The sequence below is a fragment of the Procambarus clarkii genome, chromosome 45 (assembly GCF_040958095.1).
Source record: "Procambarus clarkii isolate CNS0578487 chromosome 45, FALCON_Pclarkii_2.0, whole genome shotgun sequence".
Lineage (NCBI taxonomy): Eukaryota > Metazoa > Arthropoda > Malacostraca > Decapoda > Cambaridae > Procambarus > Procambarus clarkii.
This window is the reverse complement of record NC_091194.1, coordinates 739,753-765,308: the sequence shown is the minus strand read 5'-3', so window position 1 is coordinate 765,308 and position 25,556 is coordinate 739,753. Positions and strand designations below refer to the sequence as shown.

The following is a 25,556-nucleotide window of genomic DNA, read 5'->3' as shown; positions in this document are numbered from 1 at the left end:
TATTTTCTCTAATGTTTTTCTTATGAAATGATAAAGCAACCCATTTCATTATGTAAGAGGTCAATTTTTTTTTATTGGAGTTAAAATTAACGTAGAAATATGACCGAACCTAACCAACCCTACCTAACCTAACCTAACCTATCTTTATAGGTTAGGTTCGGTTAGGTAGCCGAAAAAGTTAGGTTAGGTTAGGTTAGGTAGGTTAGGTAGTCGAAAAGCAATTAATTCATGAAAACTTGGCTTATTAGGCAAATCGGGCCTTGCATAGTAGGCTCAGAAGTGAGTTCTGGCTACTAGGTACGACATATATATATATATGTCGTACCTAATAGCCAGAACTCACTTCTCAGCCTACTATTCAAGGCCCGATTTGCCTAATAAGCCAAGTTTTCATGAATTAATGTTTTTTCGTCTACCTAACCTACCTAACCTAACCTAACCTAGCTTTTTTTGGCTACCTAACCTAACCTTACCTATAAATATAGGTTAGGTTAGGTTAGGTAGGGTTGGTTAGGTTCGGTCATATATCTACGTTAATTTGAACTCCAATAAAAAAAATTAACCTCATACATAGAGAAAAGGGTTGCTTTATCATTTCATAAGAAAATAATTATAGTAAATATATTAATTCAGGAAAACTTGGCTTATTAGGCAAATCGGGCCTTGAATAGTAGGCTGAGAAGTGAGTTCTGGCTACTAGGTACGACATATATATATATATATATATATATATATATATATATATATATATATACACACACACACACACACACCTTCTTCATGCATCCTGTGTATTTTTTTATTTTATTTTGAAACAAAGTAAAGTGGATTTAGACTGAAAAAATACTGGTGTGTTTACGTAAATATGAGGTATAGTACTGGTGTGTTTAGTGAGGTACAGTACTGGAGTGTTCAGTGAGGTACAGTACTGGTGTGTTTAGTGAGGTACAGTACTGGAGTGTTCAGTGAGGTACAGTACTGGAGTGTTTAGTGAGGTACAGTACTGGTGTGTTCAGTGAGGTACAGTACTGGTGTGTTCAGTGAGGTACAGTACTGGAGTGTTTAGTGAGGTACAGTACTGGAGTGTTTAGTGAGGTACAGTACTGGAGTGTTCAGTGAGGTACAGTACTGGTGTGTTCAGTGAGGTACAGTACTGGAGTGTTTAGTGAGGTACAGTACTGGAGTGTTCAGTGAGGTACAGTACTGGAGTGTTCAGTGAGGTACAGTACTGGAGTGTTTAGTGAGGTACAGTACTGGAGTGTTCAGTGAGGTACAGTACTGGAGTGTTTAGTGAGGTACAGTACTGGAGTGTTCAGTGAGGTACAGTACTGGAGTGTTTAGTGAGGTACAGTACTGGAGTGTTTAGTGAGGTACAGTACTGGAGTGTTCAGTGAGGTACAATACTGGAGTGTTTAGTGAGGTACAGTACTGGAGTGTTTAGTGAGGTACAGTACTGGAGTGTTTAGTGAGGTACAATACTGGAGTGTTTAGTGAGGTACAGTACTGGAGTGTTTAGTGAGGTACAGTACTGGTGTGTTTAGTGAGGTACAGTACTGGAGTGTTTAGTGAGGTACAATACTGGAGTGTTTAGTGAGGTACAATACTGGAGTGTTTAGTGAGGTACAGTACTGGTGTGTTTAGTGAGGTACAGTACTGGAGTGTTTAGTGAGGTACAATACTGGAGTGTTTAGTGAGGTACAGTACTGGAGTGTTTAGTGAGGTACAGTACTGGTGTGTTTAGTGAGGTACAGTACTGGAGTGTTTAGTGAGGTACAATACTGGAGTGTTTAGTGAGGTACAGTACTGGAGTGTTTAGTGAGGTACAGTACTGGAGTGTTTAGTGAGGTACAGTACTGGAGTGTTTAGTGAGGTACAATACTGGAGTGTTTAGTGAGGTACAGTACAGGAGTGTTTAGTGAGGTACAATACTGGAGTGTTTAGTGAGGTACAATACTGGAGTGTTTAGTGAGGTACAATACTGGAGTGTTTAGTGAGGTACAATACTGGAGTGTATAGCATGCAAGACAAGACCATCAAGTGGTGCACTGTACACCTAATGATCAGGATGAAAGCACAAAGTTAATATGCCTATACAGCAACTGGCTATAAGGACATACTAATAACTGGGGATATGAGGACATGGTGAAAGGATGGTGGGTGAGCACGCGGACCATCAGGGATCGAACGCCAACCCTACAAGAATCAGCGCGGTCATCGCTGTACTGACCAGTCCAAGTGAATGGAGAGATAAAAAACAGACGAAGAGTATAGCTAAGCAAATAACGACAATACCAAAGGGACAGGAGCCATGAATACAGAACCCACGACCACCTGCAGATTTGTTACATCAAGGGATAAGGGTATAGGGGGTTACGGGAATGGTCTTGATGGGTTGTACTAGAATTTATAAAAAGGTGTATTAACACATTTGACATGTACAAATAAAGGGGAATTCTCGCTGTCGAGGCGACGGGAGGAAGTGGCTTGATGTGCAACTTGACAAACTACATCAGAGGCAACAAGATAATTACGAGTGTTTGTATGTAGGAGTGAAATGGGAGTGAAGAGTGAAATCCCCTTAAGCGAACACATGTAGGAGAAAGACTTTTAGATGTTTGGAAAACAGATTTTCAGTAAACACAAACATGAAATACAGTACAAGTAGCACATTAGGCTAGATAATAGTAGAATCAATTACAGCCAAATAGACGCAAATTACGTTTTTTGTCCAAGGATATAATATAGGGAACAATAATCAGAATCAATTTGTATTTTAAGGAAAAAGCACACATTAAAATATAGTTTTTTTAACTGACAAACTTTGGGCATTGTCTTGTAAAACACAAGACGTTGAGTAACTGTGTCTTGTGATACACAAGGCGTTGAGTAACTGTGTCCTGTGATACACAAGGCGTTGAGTAACTGTGTCCTGTGATACACAAGGCGTTGAGTAACTGTGTCATGTGATACACAAGGCGTTGAGTAACTGTGTCCTGTGATACACAAGCCATTAACTGTGTCATGTGATACACAAGGCGTTGAGTAACTGTGTCCTGTGATACACAAGCCATTAACTGTGTCATGTGATACACAAGGCGTTGAGTAACTGTGTCCTGTGATACACAAGCCATTAACTGTGTCATGTGATACACAAGGCGTTGAGTAACTGTGTCCTGTGATACACAAGCCATTAACTGTGTCATGTGATACACAAGGCGTTGAGTAACTGTGTCCTGTGATACACAAGCCATTAACTGTGTCATGTGATACACAAGGCGTTGAGTAACTGTGTCCTGTGATACACAAGGCGTTGAGTAACTATGTCCTGTGTTAAATAAGGCGTTGAGTGAAGTTGTTTTGTGATACACAAAGCGATGAGTAACTATATCCAGAGCTACACAAGGGGTGAGTAAATATCCTTAGCTTCAGAAGACGTTGAGTATTGTCTAGACTCCTCTCTCAACATGAGTTACTGTATCTGCTATTCTAAGACAACTTTCATTACAGTACTAGTACCAACACAGTACTGATGCCAACAGTAAGTCCTGGTACCAACACAGTCATTAACTGATAAAAACACAGTCAGTACTGGTACCAACAGAGTACTGATACCACTACAGTCAGTACTAGTACCAACGATCAGTACTGGTATTACCACTACCATCAACTGTCTACATAACCCCGTTACCAATATTACCACCACCACCACCACCCTTGATCTCCACTACTACCAACCACCATTACTCAGAGCTGCTAATTTCTGGCATTGCTGGTACTTTGAGTACTACTGCCCCCACCAAGTATTGTTAATGACAACCAAAACTGCAGCTACTACCATTACTAAATACTACGGCTACCACCATCACTATCACTACTTACTAGGCTATATCACAGCAATACTACTCACATATATCATAGTATCACTACTATTAATACTAGGGGTGTTTACAGAAACTACTACTAGGCCTATACTAGGCTGCTACTACTACCACTAGTATGAATTCAACTTATAACTACAACTCTAACTAAGAATGCAATAAGAATAAGAATATTATATGGCAGCAATACTAATACAACCAGGCTTAATAATAATTGAGCTCAAAAATAGCTTAAATTTACACTAATGTTAAACGAGCTGTGAAAATGCCTTGAAAATGGTATAGTTGTGAGAAACATTTAAATTATATAAGTTGTGACTAAGTAAATAATGTTACAGCAGTGCCCTAGAGTAACACCCATGACCTGAAGTTACATCCGCCACAACATATATTCAGACAATACACATTTCAGCAATGATCAGTTAATATACATTTCAGCAATGATCACTTAATACACATTTCAGCAATGATCACTTAATACACATTTCAGCAATGATTAGTTAACACACATTTCAGCTATTTTCACTTAATACCCACTATAACAGTAAGCATTTTATATATACACTAAAATCATTTCAGTTAATGTACACTAGCCTACGTGAATTTTCAGTCAATACACACTTAAATAAATTGCAATCACCACACACTGCAATAATATTTAGTCAATACACACTGTAGTAATTTTCAGTTAATACACACCAGTGATTTTGTCAATACACACCAATAATTTTCAGTCAATACACACTGTAGTAATTTTCAGTTAATACACACTAGTAATTTTCAGTTAATACACACTAGAGATTTTCAGTCAATACACACTTCAGTCGATACATGTACATGATGTTGGGCGTCAATGCCTTCCATTATAAATTGCCTCTCGACAGCCTCGGAAGCAATAATTACCATTATCATGTATATTTAAACAAGGATACTCTAGCATGGGGCTTTACATACACATAACACTAGTTAAACATAACGAGGCAATCTAAAGCACTGTCTAGGAATACAAAATACAAACCAATAACAATGAATAATAATGACCACAATATTTACTTACACAATCTAAATGTGGCTATACCTAGGCTACGAGGCTGTGGTATAGCCTCGTAGGTATTATGGTATATTTGAAGAACAACCGATCTTACGGCAAGTAGCTAGCCTGTGACACTACGGCCCCCCCCCCCATTCACAGGACGGCTTGTTTATACAGTGGCATGTGATGGGTTAGTCAGCACTAGCAAACTCTGGATGGATTATGAGCATATTCTCAAGAACACGAAAATGTATAAGTAATTGTACAATTCTAGGTATATTACAGGGGGCACGTCTAAAGCATCTAATGACTGGCTATTTAATAATGTATTGTTTGAGAGTGTGATGAAGTGAATGTGATTTTGTGCTGTTAATTTTGAAGAGGGTTCCAGAAAAACAACTTTTCTTAATACATTGTAGTACAAAATTGGGCCTAAAAAAAGAACCGCCTCAGTTCTTTTCAAGGGGGTCAAAAGTAAACGTTGTGCACTCTTTGAGTTGGGTACACCCCAGGGTGGAGTGCTAAGCCCTACACTGTTCAATGTTCTAATGCACAAATTAACAATTGATATTCCCAACACTACTTGACGAAGCCGTCATCTGTTATGCCGATGATATTTGCATTGTTGCAAATACTCAAACTAGACTGCAAGCTTTACTTGATTCACTCGCTGCTAATAACATTGAATGTGGTCTTTGTTATCTCTATAACTAAATCCAGAGCTCTCCATCTCCAAGAGAAAACTCATGTCCCTCTAACTTTCAAGGTCAACAACCAGAACACTGAAACGTGTGGGCAGCACAAATACCTTGGAGTTGGTATCAACAGTGACACTAAACGATCTACATCGTAGGCTAAAAGAAACTCTTAAACCATGGTAAGAAAAACACTTACTGGTAAGAATATTGGTTGAAGTATACAGAATGTAGCCATGAAGATAATTCTTGGTGCCCCAAGATGCACAAGAATCAACATGAGGGAAGAACTGAAGCTTCCAACTATACTAGAGAGAATCATGCAAGTCAACACGACCTTTTCCCTTAAAGTCATGACCCTTCAGAGTCAGTCATGTCATGCCTTAAAGTCACAGACCCTTCATCTCCTGCATTGCTCAGAGACAAATTATTCAGTGCTGTCAACACCCAATTGACTGGTGCCAACATACCAACTCACTCCTTTTATGACAAATGGCTGAGCAAAAATGCCTGCAATCTCATCAAACTCAACATTCCTTTTAAGTGCAATTTACCTGTCTTTGATATTCCTCTTTATCTGTACCCCACCATTCAAGTATCATACACACCCATCACCAAGAAAGGTAATGTGAATCTTTGTCTTCTCAAAGCTGAACACTTGAAACAACAGCCTCCTCCATCGAAAACTTAAGATCTCACGAGCACTGTGTCTACACCGACGGCTCAGTCCAATCTTCTACTGGACGGACTGCAGCAGCTTGTAGGCTTTATAGAAATAATATTTGCATACAGACTGTCAGTGTCACGTTAAACAAGTGGCTGACTTCCACACAAACAGAACTAGAGGCACTACAACTAGCTACCAGAACATTAAAAAACATATGAGGAGGAATGATATTTTGTGACTCGAAGTCTGCTCCTTCAAGCAATCGAAAACGTCTCCTGGAAGGTCGACAGCAAGAACCTCATACTACCAATTATAAATGACCTAATCGCTGCACAGAGTAAAGGGTTTCGAATCTAATTTGTATGGATACCCTCACACATAAATATAACCCATCATAATGACACAGACATTGCAGCCAAATTAGCGTGTAACAAAGATGAAGTTGAATTAGACCTAAGTATCCCCATCTCTGCTGTCAAAACTATATTGTTCCAAACACTCAGGTCGGATAGAAGAGAAATTACTGCCTCCCAACGACCTGAGAGCACCAGAATAAAAACTATTTGTTCAGATCTGAAACCTATGTTTATAGGCAGCAAAACGTCCACCAGACTGTGCGACACAGTGGTTGCCAGGATCAGGTCGGGTTACCGTTACCTGTGGCAGGTGGCTACAGGTGACGGATCTCCCAATCCTGAGCACTCCAGGTGCAAGCTCTGTGAGCAGGAACTGGGGCATGATCTCCCACACTACATCACCGAATGCCCAGTTATCAGATCATTCAGACCCGCTGGCATCAGGTACCTGGAGCTTTGCAATTACTTTATTCACTCTCGTGTTCTTGAAGAGATCCACATAATGCACCTCAGAGTCTGCCAGCGTAGACTACTTATCACATGTTTCTGTATGACTAACCATCCTGTGTGATGGGGAATTTAGCATCACGTAGCTAGCTTTTTGACACACTGTACTCCCCTTCATATAGTCTAGGGTAGCTGCACAAATGCAGATGTACCTGTGTTAATAATAATAATAATAATAATAATATTATTATTATTATTACTATTAGTATTATTAAAAAGTTATTCTGTAACTTTCTGCTATGCTTTTTGTACTCACCTAGTTGTGCTTGCTGGGGTTGAGCTTCGGCTCTTTGGCCCTGCCTCTCAACTGTCAATCAATCAACTGTTACTAACTACTACTATTTTTTCACATACACACACACACACATCCAGGAAGCAGCCCGTAACAACTGTCTATATTCCAGGTACCTATTTACTGCTAGGTAACAGGGGCATCAGGGTGAAACAAAATTCAGCCAAATTTTGTTTCTCTCCGGCGCCGAGAATCGAACCCCGGTCCACAGCATTACGTATCCAGCGTGCTGTCCACTCAGCCACCAGCGCCCCACCAGTGAGTGTGTGTGTGCGTGCGTGTTCCCGCGCTTTACAAAGAACAATATTATTTATTGTAGCATATCTTCCTCCCTGGCCTCAAGCCCAGAGCCCCACTCTCAATTTTCTCGTCTCAGCAACATGATGACTAACTTCACATCGTTTGACTCGGCTTATTTAAAACAACCAATTTGATATAGTACACGCTGTAGTGTAATTGTTCTTGTATCTGCAGTTGACCAGACCACACACTAGAAGGTGAAGGGACGACGAATGGCCCAGGACGGACCGAAACGTCGTCGTCCCTTCACCTTCTAGTGTGTGGCCTGGTCAACATACTTTAGCCACGTTATTGTGACTCATCGCCTGTATATCTGCACAATATGTTAATGTGCACTAGTAAACTCTGCGGTTTGTCTATACTGTATTGACAACAGGCTGGAGTTTGTATCAGACTTCTATGTTTATACTGGCAACAGGTTGGAGTTTATATTAGGCCGCTATGTTTATATTGGCAAGAGGCTACAGTTTATATGAGTCTTCAATAGTTATACTGGCAACAGGTTGGAATTGATATCAGTCTTCAATCATTATACTGGCAACAGGCCATAGTCTGCTTACCCTGGCAACAGGGTATGCTCGAGTTTGTATCATGCGTGTATACTCATACTGATAACACACTGAAGTCTGTTTTAAGCCCCTATGCTTAGTCTTCCATGGTAACAGGTCGCTATGCTTATATAATTACACCGGCTGACGTTCATTTCAAGCCTCTATGCTTACACTGGCAACGGGGTGAAGCATGCCACACCTCTATGCTTACACTGTCAACGGGCTTGAAGCATGCCACACCTCTATGCTTACACTGTCAACGGGCTTGAAGCATGCCACACCTCTATGCTTACACTGTCAACGGGCTTGAAGCATGCCACACCTCTATGCTTACACTGTCAACGGGCTTGAAGCATGCCACACCTCTATGCTTACACTGTCAACACACTGACGGGTGTACAGCATACCTCTATCCTCGCTGCACCAGCTGTGTGCTTCTTTATTTCAACTAGGTCGTCTCCACCTTCGGTATGAAATTAATTCCGTGTACATTTATGCACCAGTCCTAGAGAGACTTCAAGTATGTTCATCGCTGCAACCCGTCCTCTCACACAGTACGCTGCATTTTGACGTCAAAATCCCGAACGGACAAATAAAGGGGTGTTATACAGCCGTCCTCTCGAGCATTCACAAAATCGCTAAGCTAACTTTCTAAATTGCCCGAACCTAACCTAACCGAGGCCCCGTAATAGAAAACGGGACATCACGTCACTTTTGCGAGCCGTTATGATTTTTAGTAAATACGTTTTTGTCCTTGAAGGATTTATAGGTCAAAATGCGATGTGCTCTTCATAATGACTCACAGATATTCACGTTTTCTTAGCGTGGGTCTATAGCTTAGGATTGATCGTTATAGTACACCATTTTCTGTGTGATGTGGCAACTGGAGAGGACGGCATGGTACATGAAGATATATCTCGCCTGCATTCCAACAAATAGAGATAGATTATAGCGTTAAGTGCTCTCAGTAGCTACGCTGGCTTAGTGTAGCAATGCGGGCGGTCGTGGAACTTCGTGTGATTTGCACTTGCTATATCACAGGCTTCAAGGCGGATCTCGGCAGCCAAGCTTTACTTAGTCCAAGACATGATCCACGTTACTAGCAGTATTCTGCTTAATCTTACGGTTACTGGCTAAGTCAACATTTCTCTTAACGCCAAACCCATTGTAAACGACGCCTAAAAGAGTAACTCTACCTCATAACTACCTGTAGTTGGCTCTTCGTATTGAACTACTAACATGTTATTACACGACCAGGAGAACATTTCAACTCGACACACATCGAAGACACTCGAGTTACAGCCCCGCTCCTGTGCCAGGTAAGTCCACTACGGGCTCACCATAGTCCGTGCTACTTGCAACTTTTGTTCCCAGTAGCTGAATCAAAAACAACAACACATCGAGAAGAACATTACAACTCTAGACGCCTATCATTTTTGTCTATATACAGTAGTTATGAATTTATATAGTTAAACCCGAATGAACACTGCAAGGAACAATAGCATACCACTGGCTAGTATATCTAATGGGGAACATGTTATGTGGCTACGGGTTGTAGGTCTTACGCTAGGGCATTGCTGAGACATGAGACAACAGGATGTAGGTCTTATGTTATGACAATGAGACATCTGGCTCCAGGTTGTAGATCTTAGGGTACGACACTACAATGTGGCTATGGACGGGTTGTGGGTTTTACTCCAGAGACATTCTCCTCAGAGGTTACCTAAAACAGAGATAACATACGACAGAGATAACCTCCTACAAAGACAACCTACCATAAGATAACCTGCTACAGAAACAACCTGCCAGAGATAATCTCCACAGAGATAATCATATAATCCACAAGGGAGATACCCCACCTAGGAGATAACCTGTCACAGAGGTAACCTACCACAGAGATAATGTACCAGAGAGGCAACCTACCAGAGATAATGTACCACAGATGCAAGCTATCACAGAGATAATGTACCACAGATGCAACCTACCACAAAGATAATGTACCACAGATGCAAGCTATCACAGAGATAATGTACCAGAGAGGCAACCTACCACAGAGATAATGTACCACAGAGACAACTTACCACAGAGATAATGTACCACAGATATATATATTCACTATACCTTAATACTGCATAACAAGTGGCTGCCCTTACCTGTAAAGACAGAAATATACATGAGTTATACGCCACATATATTAAGAGATTCCAATCAAATTCTTACAACTAATTTTGCATGAATTGTGTACAAAATATATTATTTACATAGGCATATATATATTCAGCTTTAGGCTGTGAAAGCATCTCATGTCTATAAATAAGCGACAGTAGGCAGCATCAGCTTGCGTGTCAGCATTCAACGACACAATAAGTCACAAAATGCTTCAAGACTCTCACAATTGTGCAGAATCATCTTCATAGTCTACCACCGTTCCGTGTCCAACATTAGACCTAGTTAAACTATGATCGAGTGACTGCAGGAGACTTTAGGCGGATGCAAGATAATATTATTAGGCCTATAATAAAACAACAATACTATTACTACTACTACTACTACTACTACTATTGGTGATGATGATGGTAAGGCAGGGAGGGGGTACAAGACAGGTGGAGGACAACATCTATGGTCTTCTTGTGCAAAAGTGAGGTGTCCGGAAGGGCTTCCACTAGGTGGGTATAGTGACGGTGTGTGGAGAGGTGATGGTGAAGGAGACTCTATAAGAGGGAGGAGGAGGATGGTGTGGGGGCAGGGATGGTCCAGGGGGTGGGGGGGGGGGGGAAGGGTGGTCTTGAGGGGGAAGAAGTGTGGGGAAGATGGGGGAAGAATTGTGGGGAGGGAAAGTTTGGAGGAGGGATATTGTGTGGGGTCGGGGGGGGGCGATAGTGAGGCGAGAGTGGGGGGGGGGGGAGGACAGTAGAGGAGGATAGTGCGGGGGAGTAGTAGAGGGGGGAGGGGGAAGGTCAGTTGTGGATAGTGTATGGGTGGTGAGGGGGGGGGGAAGGATAGTGTGGGAGGAGGTGTGGTGTGGGTGGGGGAAGTACAGTGTGGGGAAAAGGGTGGTGGGGGGTGGGAGGGTGAATCAATCGCCCGGTATTTATTAGTCGAACACGCCAGGCCCTTCTCCCGATAATCTTAATCTGAACGACAGTCGTGAGGTGTGTACAACAACAGGTGAGAATGATTGAGTTGGTGAGGAGTGCCTCACAACAGAGGTGAGGAGTGCCTCACCACAGAGGTGAGGAGTGCCTCAGCACAGAGGTGAAGAGTGCCTCACAACAGAGGTGAGGAGTGCCTCACCACAGAGGTGTGGCCGTGACAAAGCCACAGAACAGTCACCAGGACTGGGTACTCAGAGCGGCCGGCTGGGACAGAAATAACCCACAAAGAGAGAGAGAAAGAGAAAACATTTGAATTTTGGGGGTGAGAAAGAACGACAGATGCCAAAGCTACCACGCCCCTTTCCCACCCACCCTCTCTGCCTCCTCCTCAGCATTATTTCTCTTTTGCCCTCTCTTATTTTCTGGGTCAATCTTCCTCTTAATTTCCCCCTAAGAAGATTTCCTATAGACAGTATAGGAGAAGACTCCTTGCACGGTACTGGCTTATACACATATACCACATGTGGGGAACATTTATGAATGAAGTTTTGATGGCTTGATTGATTGACATAACCACACGAGCAGACCCCAATGCGGTACAGGCCTAGTCAAGAACCAAACTCTGGAATAAGCAACCAGTGAAATTTTCAGTCCCTCGGGGTACTTGCACACTTCCTCCCAGCCATATCCCACATAGACAACGCCACGAAATATAGCAGCATATCATGTTTTTGTTTTCAGATGATACTAGGATTAGTAGTCTTACGAGAGAAGACGGTATAGAGGACACAGGAAACAGGTCTCAGTGGGTCATAGAAAACAGCGTGATGATTAATGAAGACAAGTTCCAGCTACCGGGTTATAGTGAAGACAAAGAGAGATCAAAACTCGAACAACGTATACAATTTACTGAAGCAACACAATAAAGTAGCTGCTACAAGTGCAAGAATAATAACATGTTGGACAAGAAGAGAGACCAGGCCAGTGACGACACTTCTTGCAGGAAGATAATGCTAAACACCAAATAAACAACATCCTCGTGAGAGCCTCGTCTCTACTTTGTTTTATTATCGTGGATAAATTTCATATTTGTGCAACAGCATATATGTTTGAGAACCCGAGGGTTATAACAAAGTATTCAGAGGACCAAAGGGGTAAGAGAACACAGCCTAAGAACCAAAGGGGTAAGAGAACACAGCCTAAGAACCAAAGGGTTAAGAGAACACAGCCTTATAACCAAAGGGGTAAAAGAACACAGCCTAAGAACCAAAGGGGCAAGAGAACACAGCCTAAGAACCAAAGGGGTAAAAGAACACAGCCTAAGAACCAAAGGGGTAAGAGAACAGTGAGAACTAAAGGGGTAAGAGAACACAGCCTAAGAACCAAAGGGGTAAGAGAAGACAATCTGGGAACCAAAGGTGCAAGAGAAGACAATCTGGGAACCAAAGGGGTAAGAGAGCACAACCTAAGAACCAAAGGGGTAAGAGAACACAGCCTAAGAAGCAAAGGGGTAAGAGAAGACAATCTGGGAACCAAAGGGGCAAGAGAAGACAATCTGGGAACCAAAGGGGTAAGAGAGCACAACCTAAGAACCAAAGGGGTAAGAGAACACGGTCTGAGAACCAAAGGAGTAAGAGAACACAGCCTAAGAACCAAAGGGGTAAGAGAACACAGCCTAAGAACCAAAGGGGCAAGAGAACACAGCCTAAGAACCAAAGGGGCAAGAGAACACAGCCTAAGAAGCAAAGGGGTAAGAGAAGACAATCTGGGAACCAAAGGGGGTGCGGGCCACAGTTAAGACTCAAGAACCTCAGCCTTACAGTTATCCACATTAGACCAAAATTGATCTTCAAACGTTCAATTGGGGATCTTCAGAAGCCACATCAGTCAAAGTGGTTCCTCACAAGCCCCTAATATAAACGCCTACTTACAAGTCCACTAGTGACCTTCACAAGTCCACAAGTGACCTTCACAAGTCCACAAGTAACCTTCACAAGTCCACAAGTGACCTTCAAAAGTCCACAAGTGACCTTCACAAGTCCACAAGTGACCTTCACAAGTCCACATGAGACTACAAAACCACACACCAGAAGATGAGGAGACGACGACGACGTTTCGACTTGATAAGGACGGACCGAAACGTCGTCTTCTCATTATCTGGTGTGTGGTTTAGTACTCATGTCTTCAGTCACGTTATTGTGACCCATCGTCTACATGTGACCTTCTCAAGGCCATAAGTAACTCTCACAGGTGAACAAGTGACCTTCAAAAGATCATAAGTAACCTTCATAACCGTAAGTAACCTTCACAAGTCTACAAGTGACCTACACAAGTCTACAAGTGACCTACACAAGTCTACAAGTGACCTACAAAAGTCTACAAGTAACCTTCACAAGTCTACAAGTGACCAACACAAGTCTACAAGTAACCTTCACAAGACTGTAAGTAATACATACAAGCCGATAAGCAATCTTCACAAGCCTACGAGGGGTCTTTACAAGTCAAAAGGCTACGTGAACCTTAATTGTAAAGTGATTATTAAAACTTTAAAACTGACCTTCACAAGCACATAAGTGATTTTCAGTCCTCTGAGTGGTCTACAAGTCCCAAGACCAAATGACATTTACTTGTTCACAAGGCAGTAAGTACCCTTCACAAGTCTATGAGTAGTCTATACAAGTCCCTTGGCTAAACGTTCTTCACAAGCTTAACAGTGAATAAGACAAGCTAATAAAATTATCTTCAGAAGCCTCTAAATGAGTTTCATACGTGTATATGTAACCTTCAAAACCTTCAAGATTTTGTGTCTCAAGAAGAGATTAGTGCAAAGGTGGGCCATAAATGTTCACCAGGAAGTTAGCTGCCAAAAATAAATTTGTAATTGTTTAAAACATTAATTTCAACAGCCTTTCTAAGTGAGTTGCAAGGCTAGGCTATAGGCCTATACTAAAATGTCACCCACTTACTGAGTTCATAATAAACTAATTCTCCGGTAATCTATAAAGAATTTGCATCTTAATTAGCCTTAATTAATCTAAAGTCAACTTCAGAAGCTGGCCAAGGAAGTATTTTAGAGATGTAACCACTTAGTAGTACTTGGAATGTTTTCACAGTTCCATAACAACATCTTATCCACAAGCCTACATTAATAGCTATGCTCAACTCATAGGATAATATGTGTTAAGTCAGCCACCTTAAATCATGTTCAGGACTTATGAGTAGGCGCCGATCGATAGCAACGATAAACCATACGGTAATTTATGATAATTCTTACATTCTGGCCAATTTAAAGTCCGTGCCAGATTGCCAGATCGTATTATCAAGTCTTTGCCAGATCCTATCAGTCAAGTCTTTGCCAGATCCTATCAGTCAAGTCTTTGTCAGACTGTATCAGTCAAGTCCTAACCAAATTGTATCAGTCAAGTCTATATTATCAAGTCCTTTCCAGATCTTATAAGTTACCAGACTTTATCAGTCACTTTAAGAAATTCCGAAATAGTTGAAAAACAGCCAAAAACAAAAGGACTTACGTCGCAATCCTCCAAGAATTATAAGAGAACTCACCAGGCAATATGATAAAGTACTTCAGTACTTTTAAAATAAAAAGGACTTTAAATTCAGTCCACAAGTACTATTGCCAACCATTAAATTCCCCAGCCAAAATAATAACTCTCACATCACTTTAGAAATATCAATCAATAGTACTCACAGATAACTAAATCAACTTCGACCTAGAGGCAAGATTTGTTTTAGCTTTCAGGGAAGAAAGTTCCTAGTCATCATTTTGGGAAAAATCTTTCTGACATATATGTCACAAAGTCATCTTTGAAGAATTTCTAAACTGTCTAGAAAATGTTTTCTAAACTAAACTGTTTAAACCAAAGGGGTCTAAACCAACTAAACTGTTAAAAACTAAACTGTTGAACTGTACACTGAAACTAAACTGTTTAACTGCACCCTGTAACTGAAACTAAACTGTTGAACTGTACACTGAAACTAAACTGTTTAACTGCACCCTGTAACTGAAACTAAACTAAACTGTTGAACTGTACACTGAAACTAAACTAAACTGTTGAACTGTACACTGAAACTAAACTAAACTGTTGAACTGTACACTGAAACTAAATTGTTTAACATTTCCAAACTGAAAGTTACTAAGAAAATGACATTCTTATATGCATTGTATTTAGAAACATCCGCAACTTGCAAGTCATATTAGAAAAATAGCAATTCCCTTTACCGGGGACAGGAAGCCTGTATATATTTACATTTTATTCATATCGGTCTTCCAAGGTCGGACTACTGACCTTCCCCAGGATGCAACCCACACAACAGTTCCTTAACTCCTGGGTATCTATTTACTGGTGGGTGAACAGAGGCATTAGGTGAAAGGAAACGTGCCCAACCATTTCTGTTCCACTCGGGTATCGAACCCGGTCTCGTGACTCGGCTACATTTCCTCAATGAGTGAAACCAGACACGCTTGTCATGAGTATCTTAGTCTTGAGAACGTCTCCACAATTCATCAGTTGATGAATCACATGACTTAAGTCAATGAGTCGTCGATTTTTCAGTCGATGAATCGCCAATCAGTCACCAAACAGTCAAATAATAAATGAGAACTTACTCAAGGGGGAGTGAATCGAAAAAAATCAGTCGCGAAAAATTTACCGGACGAGTTATTAGAAAGCATAAATAACCAAGCACGAAGCCTACGAATCCAGAATGTCTAGGCTGTAAAGAATTATAAAGCAACAACAACTTAGTAGGCCTAAATGAGTTCAGCCTATACATAGGACCTATTCAGACTAAAAGTTCTAACTGATTGAGACTGCGAGTACTGTACTTAGTGAATGAGTGTGCAAGCCCACAGTGAATGGGGTACAAGTAATTAATGAGAGTCTACATGCATTCACTGAAGACGTTCATGTAGCCTATATAGTGTGCAAATAGGTGATGTGAACTTACAAGCCCCCGAGATGAGTCATGAAGCATTCAGTTGATGAGGAAACAAATACCTAGTGGGTCTGTCTACAGCATTCAGCGAATGAGAACACAAATACTCAAGTAAACGTGACAGCAGGTACGAAGAAAATGAATGTAAGTATTTAGTGAATGACTACAAGAACTGAACTCACTAGATAAGACTGCAAACACTCGGAGTAGGCTCCAAAAACAGTATTTGAATTCACAAATACAGTACAGTACTTAATGGTACGTCTACAAGCTCCTAAATGAGCGAGCCAGTAACTTTCTAGATAAGTGGCAGAATAAACTCACTAAGTAGGTAGATCTACAAGTGCTCATCGTGTGTTTCTACATGTTATCAGTGAGTGAGTAACTGCACGCTGACTGGAGTATGCCTGTAATATACATGGGGAGGGTTCTGGGGGTTGTTCTACTCCCCGAGCCCGGCCTAGGGCCAAGCTTGTCATGTGGTAACTTGGTCCAACAGGCTGTTGCTTGTATCGAATAAACTGCCAAACTCAGTGAATTAACACACAAGTACTGTACTCGACAGCTGAGTCAACATATTTGTAATAAACGAATCTGTAATGCAGTATATTTAGTAAATGAGTCTACGACGGATTAGCTAATAGCCTAAGGACAAGTGATCCATAGTGCTGTCTACAGAGCTCAATGGATGAATGAGTATATTAAGATAATTAGTGTACAAGTACTATGTTAAGTTGACAGATCTACAACCATTCATCGGATGAATCACAGATACTTAGTGAGTGGAACTAAGTTCTCAAAGTGTGCATCTACAAACACTTTGGAGAGTCCACAAGTACTCAAGTGGGTGAGTCCACAAGTACTCAAGTGGGTGAGTCCACAGGTACTCAGTGGGTGAGTCCACAGGTACCCAGTGGTGAGTCCACAAGTACTGTGGGTGAGTCGACAAGTACTAAATGGGTGAGAGCACAAGTACCCAGTGGGCGAATCCGCAAGTACCCAGTAGGTACTCACCTACTCAGTACCACAAGTACTCAGTAAGTGTACTGAGACTAATATGATGGGACCCAATAGGTTACTCTTTTAGTACTGGTCAAATGAGCCTCAAAGTAACCTATTCAGTGGATGAATTAACAGGCACTCAGAATGTGAGTCTACAACCCTAGCTACTTAAGAAGGTAAACCACAAATTCTCTAGCTGAACTCACAATTACTCAGTGATCTTCTTCCAAATGTTGAATGGACTACACAGGTATAATAAATCAGTAAATAAATGATAACTTGCAATAACATGTCTATAAACGGCTAACAAATCATATTCGAAATATCCATCAAGCTTATCTCAATTCTTCATAACTAAATGTTCAACAATGGACACCATGCGCATGCTTTAACAGGCATCACTGAGACTCGTCTTCTTTCACCAAGCCAGTCAGTCTATGTTTGTAATCCCTGTAGGTCCAAAGGTCCAAAGCACAAACGTCCTCGACACGATTATAACAACCACATTAATTGTACATAACAATCCACAGGAAAATCCCATTCATGTTAACCAGATAGACCCCATGTATCAAGCTGGACCAGCAAATTACATTAACAATTATTCAATTAAAACTTAATAACAAATATTTTGCCTAGCATACTGCCTAGTCGATCTGAACCTAGGCTACCTTGGCCCCAAATCACAAGACACCTTTTTCCTCCAAGTTCACACACAAGACTATCACAGATGCTCAATCAAGAGTTTATTTCACTATCTTTACACACAAAATGTATCAACCTAATCTCCTAAATCAACAGTACTTACAGCAACCGTTTGGTCGAACCTACCAATATGTACTGTTGCACCCAAACAGTGCCTGTTAAAAAAAAAAAAAAAAAAAAGTCCGAGGGAAAAAAGCTAAACCCCGAACCTATAAATTTCCTAGGCCTAGTATAGCACATATATGTACTATGTTAGACCTAAGATTGCGTGTATTAAGCCGGGGATTTCTTGGACAGGTTTGGTTAGGCTCTTGGATTACATTTGGCTAAGTCTGCAATACAAAATGTGAACTTTTAGAGGTCCAACAATATACATTGGTGCATTTGACCAAATAGTTTCTGTAAGTAATATAATTTTAAGAGGATGTCCAGAAATATATCTCTAACTGTATATAAGATACATTCGAACAAAACATAATTCATTAATAAAAATCACTTGCAAATTATACACATTTCTTGAAAACAAAGGACAGGAAAGGCACGCTCCAGTACTTTAGTTATTGTGTAGGTAACCTATATATATTTAGTGTACAAAGTGTAACCTTGTTACATCTCAAGAACTGGCTTCATTACTCACTCAGTAAAATATGAAAAACGTAAACTATAAAATGCTAATTAACCAATAAAATAAAGGTTTAAGTTTTAGTTGTAAATACTGTTGGAAGGCAGTCTCTTGCCATAACTCCACAACCAAGTTATGGTTGTGGGGTTGTGAACGTATAATACGGACACTCAAAATAAATGATGCTAATATCCGTAGCTCGACATTTTTCCATCATACTTTGGAGCCCATAAAAAGTCAGCTCGATTTTGTCCCTGCCTGGTAGCCAAGCTGTCGTGATTTCGTAGCCATGCAAATTACAGTCAAATCCCTCAAGTTCATTAATTTATTGTCTGGTTAGATTCCTAGACTATACATACCATATCTAGTAAATCAAAATGATCATCAAGTACCATAAAAAAAATGACCAAGCCTAAGTCCTAATAATGAAAAAGAAGATGCATAAGAGTTTAAGAAAAACAGAGATGCCTTTACATACCACGGGAAGGTGGAGAATGGGGACCACTGGAAACAAGAAAGAGTTGGGTTTACTTAATAAGTCTGGAAAATATAGATGTGATAATACCTTGCAAAAGATAAGGTTCTAATCGATAGGACAGAGGTGGAAGGAAAGTGAAGGTGTGCCACAAGGAGCGACTAGAAAACGTTGAGGTGCTTCAATGGTACAACTCACAGAAGTAGGCATTATTAAGTTTTCATTTGAGAAGCTTTTATTTCAATTTGATATCAGAGGAAATGGAGATTTAATTTGGAATAACTGTAAAGGTTTTATTTGTTTAAGTTGAACAAGCAGCCACTACAATCAAATGGAGAGGATATACTTTGGATTCCAATATAATTGTTCCCCATGATGTGGTATTTAACCCGTTCTCACACTAAATACATCTACTGGTATATTGCACGGTTCGAGCACAAACGTAATACAATATTATTTAACGGAAATATACGAGCTGGAAATATTTGCTTTTCAGAACAAATGGCCATCGGCCTTAATAAGTAGACGAAACTACCAAAATAACAATAATAATTGGATCAGGCAACATACTAAAAGCCAAAGGCACTGACTACCTTGTTGAGATATTCACCCAGAAAATACTCGTAAGTCGATATGAAGACTGATGACCCGATTGACAATACAAAATGTAAACTTGGGCCTGTAATCACTAACATTCTGGTCGACCAAGGATTTGTAAAAATGGCTCAGCAAATCATAAATTTTCTGGTCGACCTCAGAATTGTAAACTTGGTACTGCAATCACTAACTTTCTGGTCCATCTAACTAATATTAGTCCAATTTAGGCAAAACTAATTGAACACACTGCTGAGTACATACTTCGAAATCTTGAAGCAGTCACAAGTCTATGTTTCTGCTAAGAATGCTATAAATCATCTCGGGTGTAACCTTTGTGAATCAACGGCTCGGTATAAGACACGCACGGGCTTGCTGTCTCAATGGCAGGTGTGATAAGGGTCATTACCTAAAGGAAGTACCATAAGCAAGAACATATTTGCCATATAACCTACGAAAAACGCACACTAAACGAGACAAACATACTTCAGACCAAAAAACAAACACATAGCAGTTATATAATAAATAAAGTCTGCTAACTATTATTATTACAGGATTCTACAAGAATGTGTTTAGTTAGCCAAAGTATCTATTTAATAACGCACTCAACATGTCTTGAAACGACAAATCAAACTAAAAAAAAAAATGCTACCCCAATAATGACGATACTGGATAAGAATGGTAAGGGGGGGGGGTGGGAATGTGGAGGGTAATGGAGGATGGGAAGGAAAGGGAGGCTGGGGAGGGAGGGGAAAGGAAAGGGGGGATGGGGGAAGGAAAGGGGGGGATGGGTGTGAAAGGGAGGATGGGGAAGGAAAGGGGGGATGGGGGAAGGAAAGGGGGGATGGGGGAAGGAAAGGGGGGATGGGGGAAGGAAAGGGGGGGTTGGGGGAAGGGGGGATGGGGAAAGGGGGATGGGGAATGAAAAGGAGGATTGTACGGGAAAGGGGAAAGGGAGTAGTGAGAAAGGGAGAGGAAGTTAGGGAACAGGAGGATGACGAGGGAAGGATAAAGAAGTTGAAGGGAAAGGGAGAAAGGGAAAGATAGAACAGGAAAGTGGAGCAAATGGGGAAGGAAGAGGTCAACTCACTTGAGCATGATACTCTGCGATTTTATTTATATTTTAAACTTGTGTGTGTGATTGTGAGGCAAAGTGAGGGGCGGCCAGTACTGAGATGCTGATGCCAGCCACCGCTTCACGCACCCCATTTTCTGTGTACCGAGGCACAGTCTTAGTCACCGACCCCATTTCCTGTACACCGGTATTGACAGTCGTCGTGGATGATCATGGGTTTCAGTTTCCAACGAGGTTTCCCAACCCGTTCACCAAATTACGCTAAACCACGTCGAAATTCCTCGACACTATACCGGTATTAAGTCCAGAACGACGTCTGCACAAGGTGAAAATGTACTGTTTCAATGTGGGACAGAGTGGGAGGCTTGGGTGACGAACTATGGTTAGAGAAGTAGGTTAAGGGAGCCGAGACGGGTGTGGGTTGAGGCACCACACACCTGACATCAAGGATGTGGGTTGAGGCACCACACACCTGACACCAAGGGTGTGGGTTGAGGCACCACACACCTGACACCAAGGGTGTGGGTTGAGGCACCACACACCTGACATAACACAACAACAACAGTGAAGATCTTACCCTCAGTGGCTGAGTCGTTGGACTGCAGGTCACCCCTACATGTTTCACACACTAATCACGTAAGCACTGGAAACGTCACACTTCACTACCATACATCCTTAGCGGGTGGTGTGGCTGTGCACCTGCAGAGTTGCAGCCAGCTGTGGCGCCGAGCAGCAGAGTCGGGTCGGGTGGAGCGGGTCGGGCGGTGGTGCCGAGGCAGGGGTCGGTGTCGGGCGGGCGGAGGTGGAGCGGCCGTCACCAGCAGCGACCTGCGTGGCGGAGCGGCGCGGCCTGCTGCTGCTGCTGCCGCTGCCGCTGCTGCTGCCGCTGCTGCTGCCGCTGCCGCTGCTGCTGCCGCTGCTGCTGCTGCTGCTGCTGCTGCCGCTGCTGCTGCTGCTGGCACCACCAGTCTCCTGCACACCCCCGCTGCCCCGCCGCTCCACCCAGACGCCCACCGCGCGCCACACCGTTGTCACAGGTCCCCGCCGTTACCGCCGCCGCCGTCGTCGCCGCTGCCGACGGCGACGATCGCCGCTCCTGACTTACACCGACCGACGCCAGACACCGCCGCTCCGGGGCCGCGTTCACTTGGCCGCAATCTTCCTTGCGGTCACTTAGCGGGCCACAACGGCTCGCTTCACCCTCCGTCGCGGCAGCCGCAGCGCTCGTGGCGGAAGTCGCGACAGCGGCAATACTGCTGTTAGTCTTCTGCCGCTAAATGCTGCAACACCGGAAGCGGTGAAGGTGGTGCGAGCAGAGGTCTGGCGGGGCTGGTGTGGAGCCTGGTGTCTGGAGCCAGGGTTGTGAGTGCGGTGTGGGAGGCGGCGTGCCTGGTGTGAGGCCGGCGGCGGCCGACACAGCCACCTCCGCCAACGGGGCCGCTGTGCTACTGCTCCACAGCGGACGGTCGGAGGTATGAGGCCCTGTTTTCTCCACTCCACACTTTCCGATATGTCGGGTCACTGATCGGCTCTTACTTATACTACAACACAATTTTGCTGGTAAAAACTTGAGCCAACTATAACACACTATCGCTGGAGTGGGTGTGGGTGTGCGTGGGCGTGTGTTAGAACACTTAGTGTGGGCGTGCAGGCGCGGGAGGTCGGGCGCAGCGTGCAGTTCACTAGACAGACGCGGCGGAACTGAGGCGGGCGGGGGACGCGGCGCCGCGTCTGCTCGAGCCCCTCCCCTGAGGGGCGGGGCCGCTAGACAAGGCGGAGCCAACCGGCCTTCTGGGGAGGTGGCCCCGCCCACGGCTGCCTGGCTCCTCCCCGGGTGGCCACACGGCCGGCCAGCACCACACTAGCCCCGCCCCACCACCGGGGCCGCGCCTCACGTGACGGCCCCACAAACTGGCTCTGTAATTAAAATAGTGTGAGCCAATGGTGTGTCGGCCGCGTGGCTGGCGGGGGTGTGGGGAAAGGTGGGGGGTCGGGCGCCCCGCCCCCCGTGGTCACACTGTGGCTGAAGCGACGGCGGGGTGTGGCGGGCTGGGGACACCGGCCGCCATGCGTCTACTGCACCTCACACGCTCTCATCCACACCAGCCACCGGGGGAGGGGAAGGGGGGGATGGAGAAGGGAGGGGCAGAAAGTGAGGGTACGAGGTTGGGGGGCGGAGAACCCCGGAAAGCCCCCGTCGGTATGACTGTGACCTACAGGCAGGGAGTGCGGCTGGTGTGACCAACAGGCCCGCCAGAGGAGGTGAGCGCGCCTGCGCCTAGGCTTCGCCCCCTGCCCCCCTTCAACGCCCCCTCTCTGCCACCCCAACGCCACCTAAAAACCTGCACAATTATTCACTCTTTAAAATGGAGTACACTGCCTCTACTGACTGAGTCTCTCGTGTGTCTGGCCCCCTCTCCCTCCGTCACCCACCTCTCTCTACTTCCTATATACTCTCACTTCTCATATCTACCTCTCAACATGTTCTACTCTCTCTCTGTCTGTCTCTCTCTCTCTCTCTCTCTCTCTCTCTCTCTCTCTCTCTCTCTCTCTCTCTCTCTCTCTCTCTCTCTCTCTCTCTCTCTCTCTCTGTCGCTGCTTGTGTATTTGAGTACTTTCTAAATTGTGTGTATGTGTACCTGGGCCATATTATATATGTGAGCACAACTTGAATGGAAGTAGCATTCCATTCATTCCATATATAAATATATATATATATATATATATATATATATATATATATATATATATATATATATATATATATATCTTGGCTGTCTGCTTGTTTGTCCAAATTAGACTGCCAGACGCATGACAAAACTTTTCAGAGTGAATGGTCTGGGTTACGGGCAATACATTACAAATTTCACTAACTTCGAATCTCATTAAACAAAAAATATATCCTCACTAATATTCATCTAGTATATTATATATTAGTTAGGATGAAGGTGGAGAAGATAGTAATGGGAAGGAAGAAGAGAGGGAAAGTGGAGAAGGGGGTAGGGGGGGGGGAGAAACTCGGACGCACCTAGGTATCCCTCCTAGTGTGTGTGTGTGTGTGTGTGTGTGTGTGTGTGTGTGTGTGTGTGTGTGTGTGTGTGTGTGTGTGTGTGTGTGTGTATGTGTGTGTGTACTCATCTAGTTGTGCTTGCGGGGGTTGAGGTCTGGCTCTTTGGTCCCGCCTCTCAACCAAAGAGCCAGAGCTCAACCCCCCGCAAGCACAACTAGGTGAGTACACACACACACACACACACACACACACACACACACACACACACACACACACACACACACACACACACACACGCACGCACGCACGCACTGCGTGTGTGTGTGTGGAGACGCATGTGCATGAGTGAGGAGCGGGAGCAGCGGCGGCGATGGTCGACTGCGCCTCCGCAAGCAGCCGCGGCTTGCGCTGCCACCGCCGTTGCCGCCGCTGTCGCTGCGACGCACCGCCGAATTCGGCACCGGCACCGCCACTTTCGACACGACCCCTTCTCAAACATACACTCGAGCCCGACACCGGCAAGTCCGACACCGTTACTGATATACAGACACGATACCACCCGAAAACTGGCACCGCCACGACCGACACCATCACTGCACGTCCGACACGGGCACCGCCACTAGCGCAGAACACACACAGGTACCTCCACCGCCACCTGGTACCTACACAGGTACCTGGTGGCGGTGCCCATGTCGGCGCTTCCGACATGGGCACCGCCACCAGCTCGTCTGACACGGGCACCGCCACCGGCGCCACCGACACTAACACTGCCGTCCGACACGAGCAGCGCCACATGACCCCGAGGTACTCTACACACACACACACACACACACACACACACACACACACACACACACACACACACACACACACACACACACACACACACAGAGGGGCCTCGCGGCTGAGTGGAGAGCGCTCGGGGGGTCGTAGTCCTAAGGTGCCGGGTTCGATTCCAGGCCGAGGCGGGAACAAATGGCCAGAGTTTCTTTCACCCTGATGCACATGTTCACCTAGTACTAAATAGGTACCTGGGAGTTAGATAGCTGCTACGGGCTGCTTCCTGGGTATGTGTGTGTGCGTGTGTTATAGAGAAATATACGTAGTAGACATAATAATGGAAAAATAGATTTGTTAGAAAGGTGGGGCCCAAGAGCTAATAGCTCGATTCTGCAGGCACAAATAGTAAATACAAACACACACACACCCTCCCCCCCCCCACAAATAGTTAAAACCAAACACATGGAGAGAAAAAGACATAATAACGGACGGACAGTATGGTTTTCGAACAGGAAGATCCTGTGTAACAAACCATCTTAGTTACTATGAGAAAGTCACAGAGATTCTACACGAAAGAGATAGTTAGGTTGACTGTGTCTATCTGGACCTTAAAAAGGCTTTTAACTGCGTCCTACACAAGAGGCTGTTCTGGAAACCTGGAACACGCTGAAGGGGTGACAGGGAGACTGCTGACATGGATGAAATTTTTTTCTAACAGACAGAGAGATGAGGGCGGTAATCAGAGACAATGTATCTGACTGGAGGAGTGTTACTAGCGGAGTACCACAGGGTTCAGTTCTTGCACCAGTAATGTTCATCGTCTACATAAACGATCTACCAGAATGAATACAGAACTATATGAACATGTTTGTTAATGATGCTAAGATACTGGAGAAGATAGGAGACGCATACGATTGTAATGTCCTTCAAAGTTATGTAGATTAAATAAGTGCTTGGAGCGACAAG

The 25,556-nt window shown here is 43.6% G+C and overlaps 1 long non-coding RNA gene across 2 annotated transcripts in view; it reads right to left on the bottom strand.

Annotated features, from left to right (window-relative positions):
* Positions 1 to 23,715, bottom strand: part of LOC123769973 (uncharacterized) — a 146,432-nt gene extending 122,717 nt beyond the window's left edge. The window contains exon 1 of one of the 2 annotated variants that reach the window (XR_011222075.1): positions 21,378 to 23,715. This is a non-coding gene — a long non-coding RNA (uncharacterized lncRNA). The remainder of the gene's footprint in view (positions 1 to 21,377) is intronic. The other variant, XR_011222074.1, reaches the window with a different exon arrangement.
* Between the last annotated feature and the right edge of the window lie 1,841 nt (positions 23,716 to 25,556).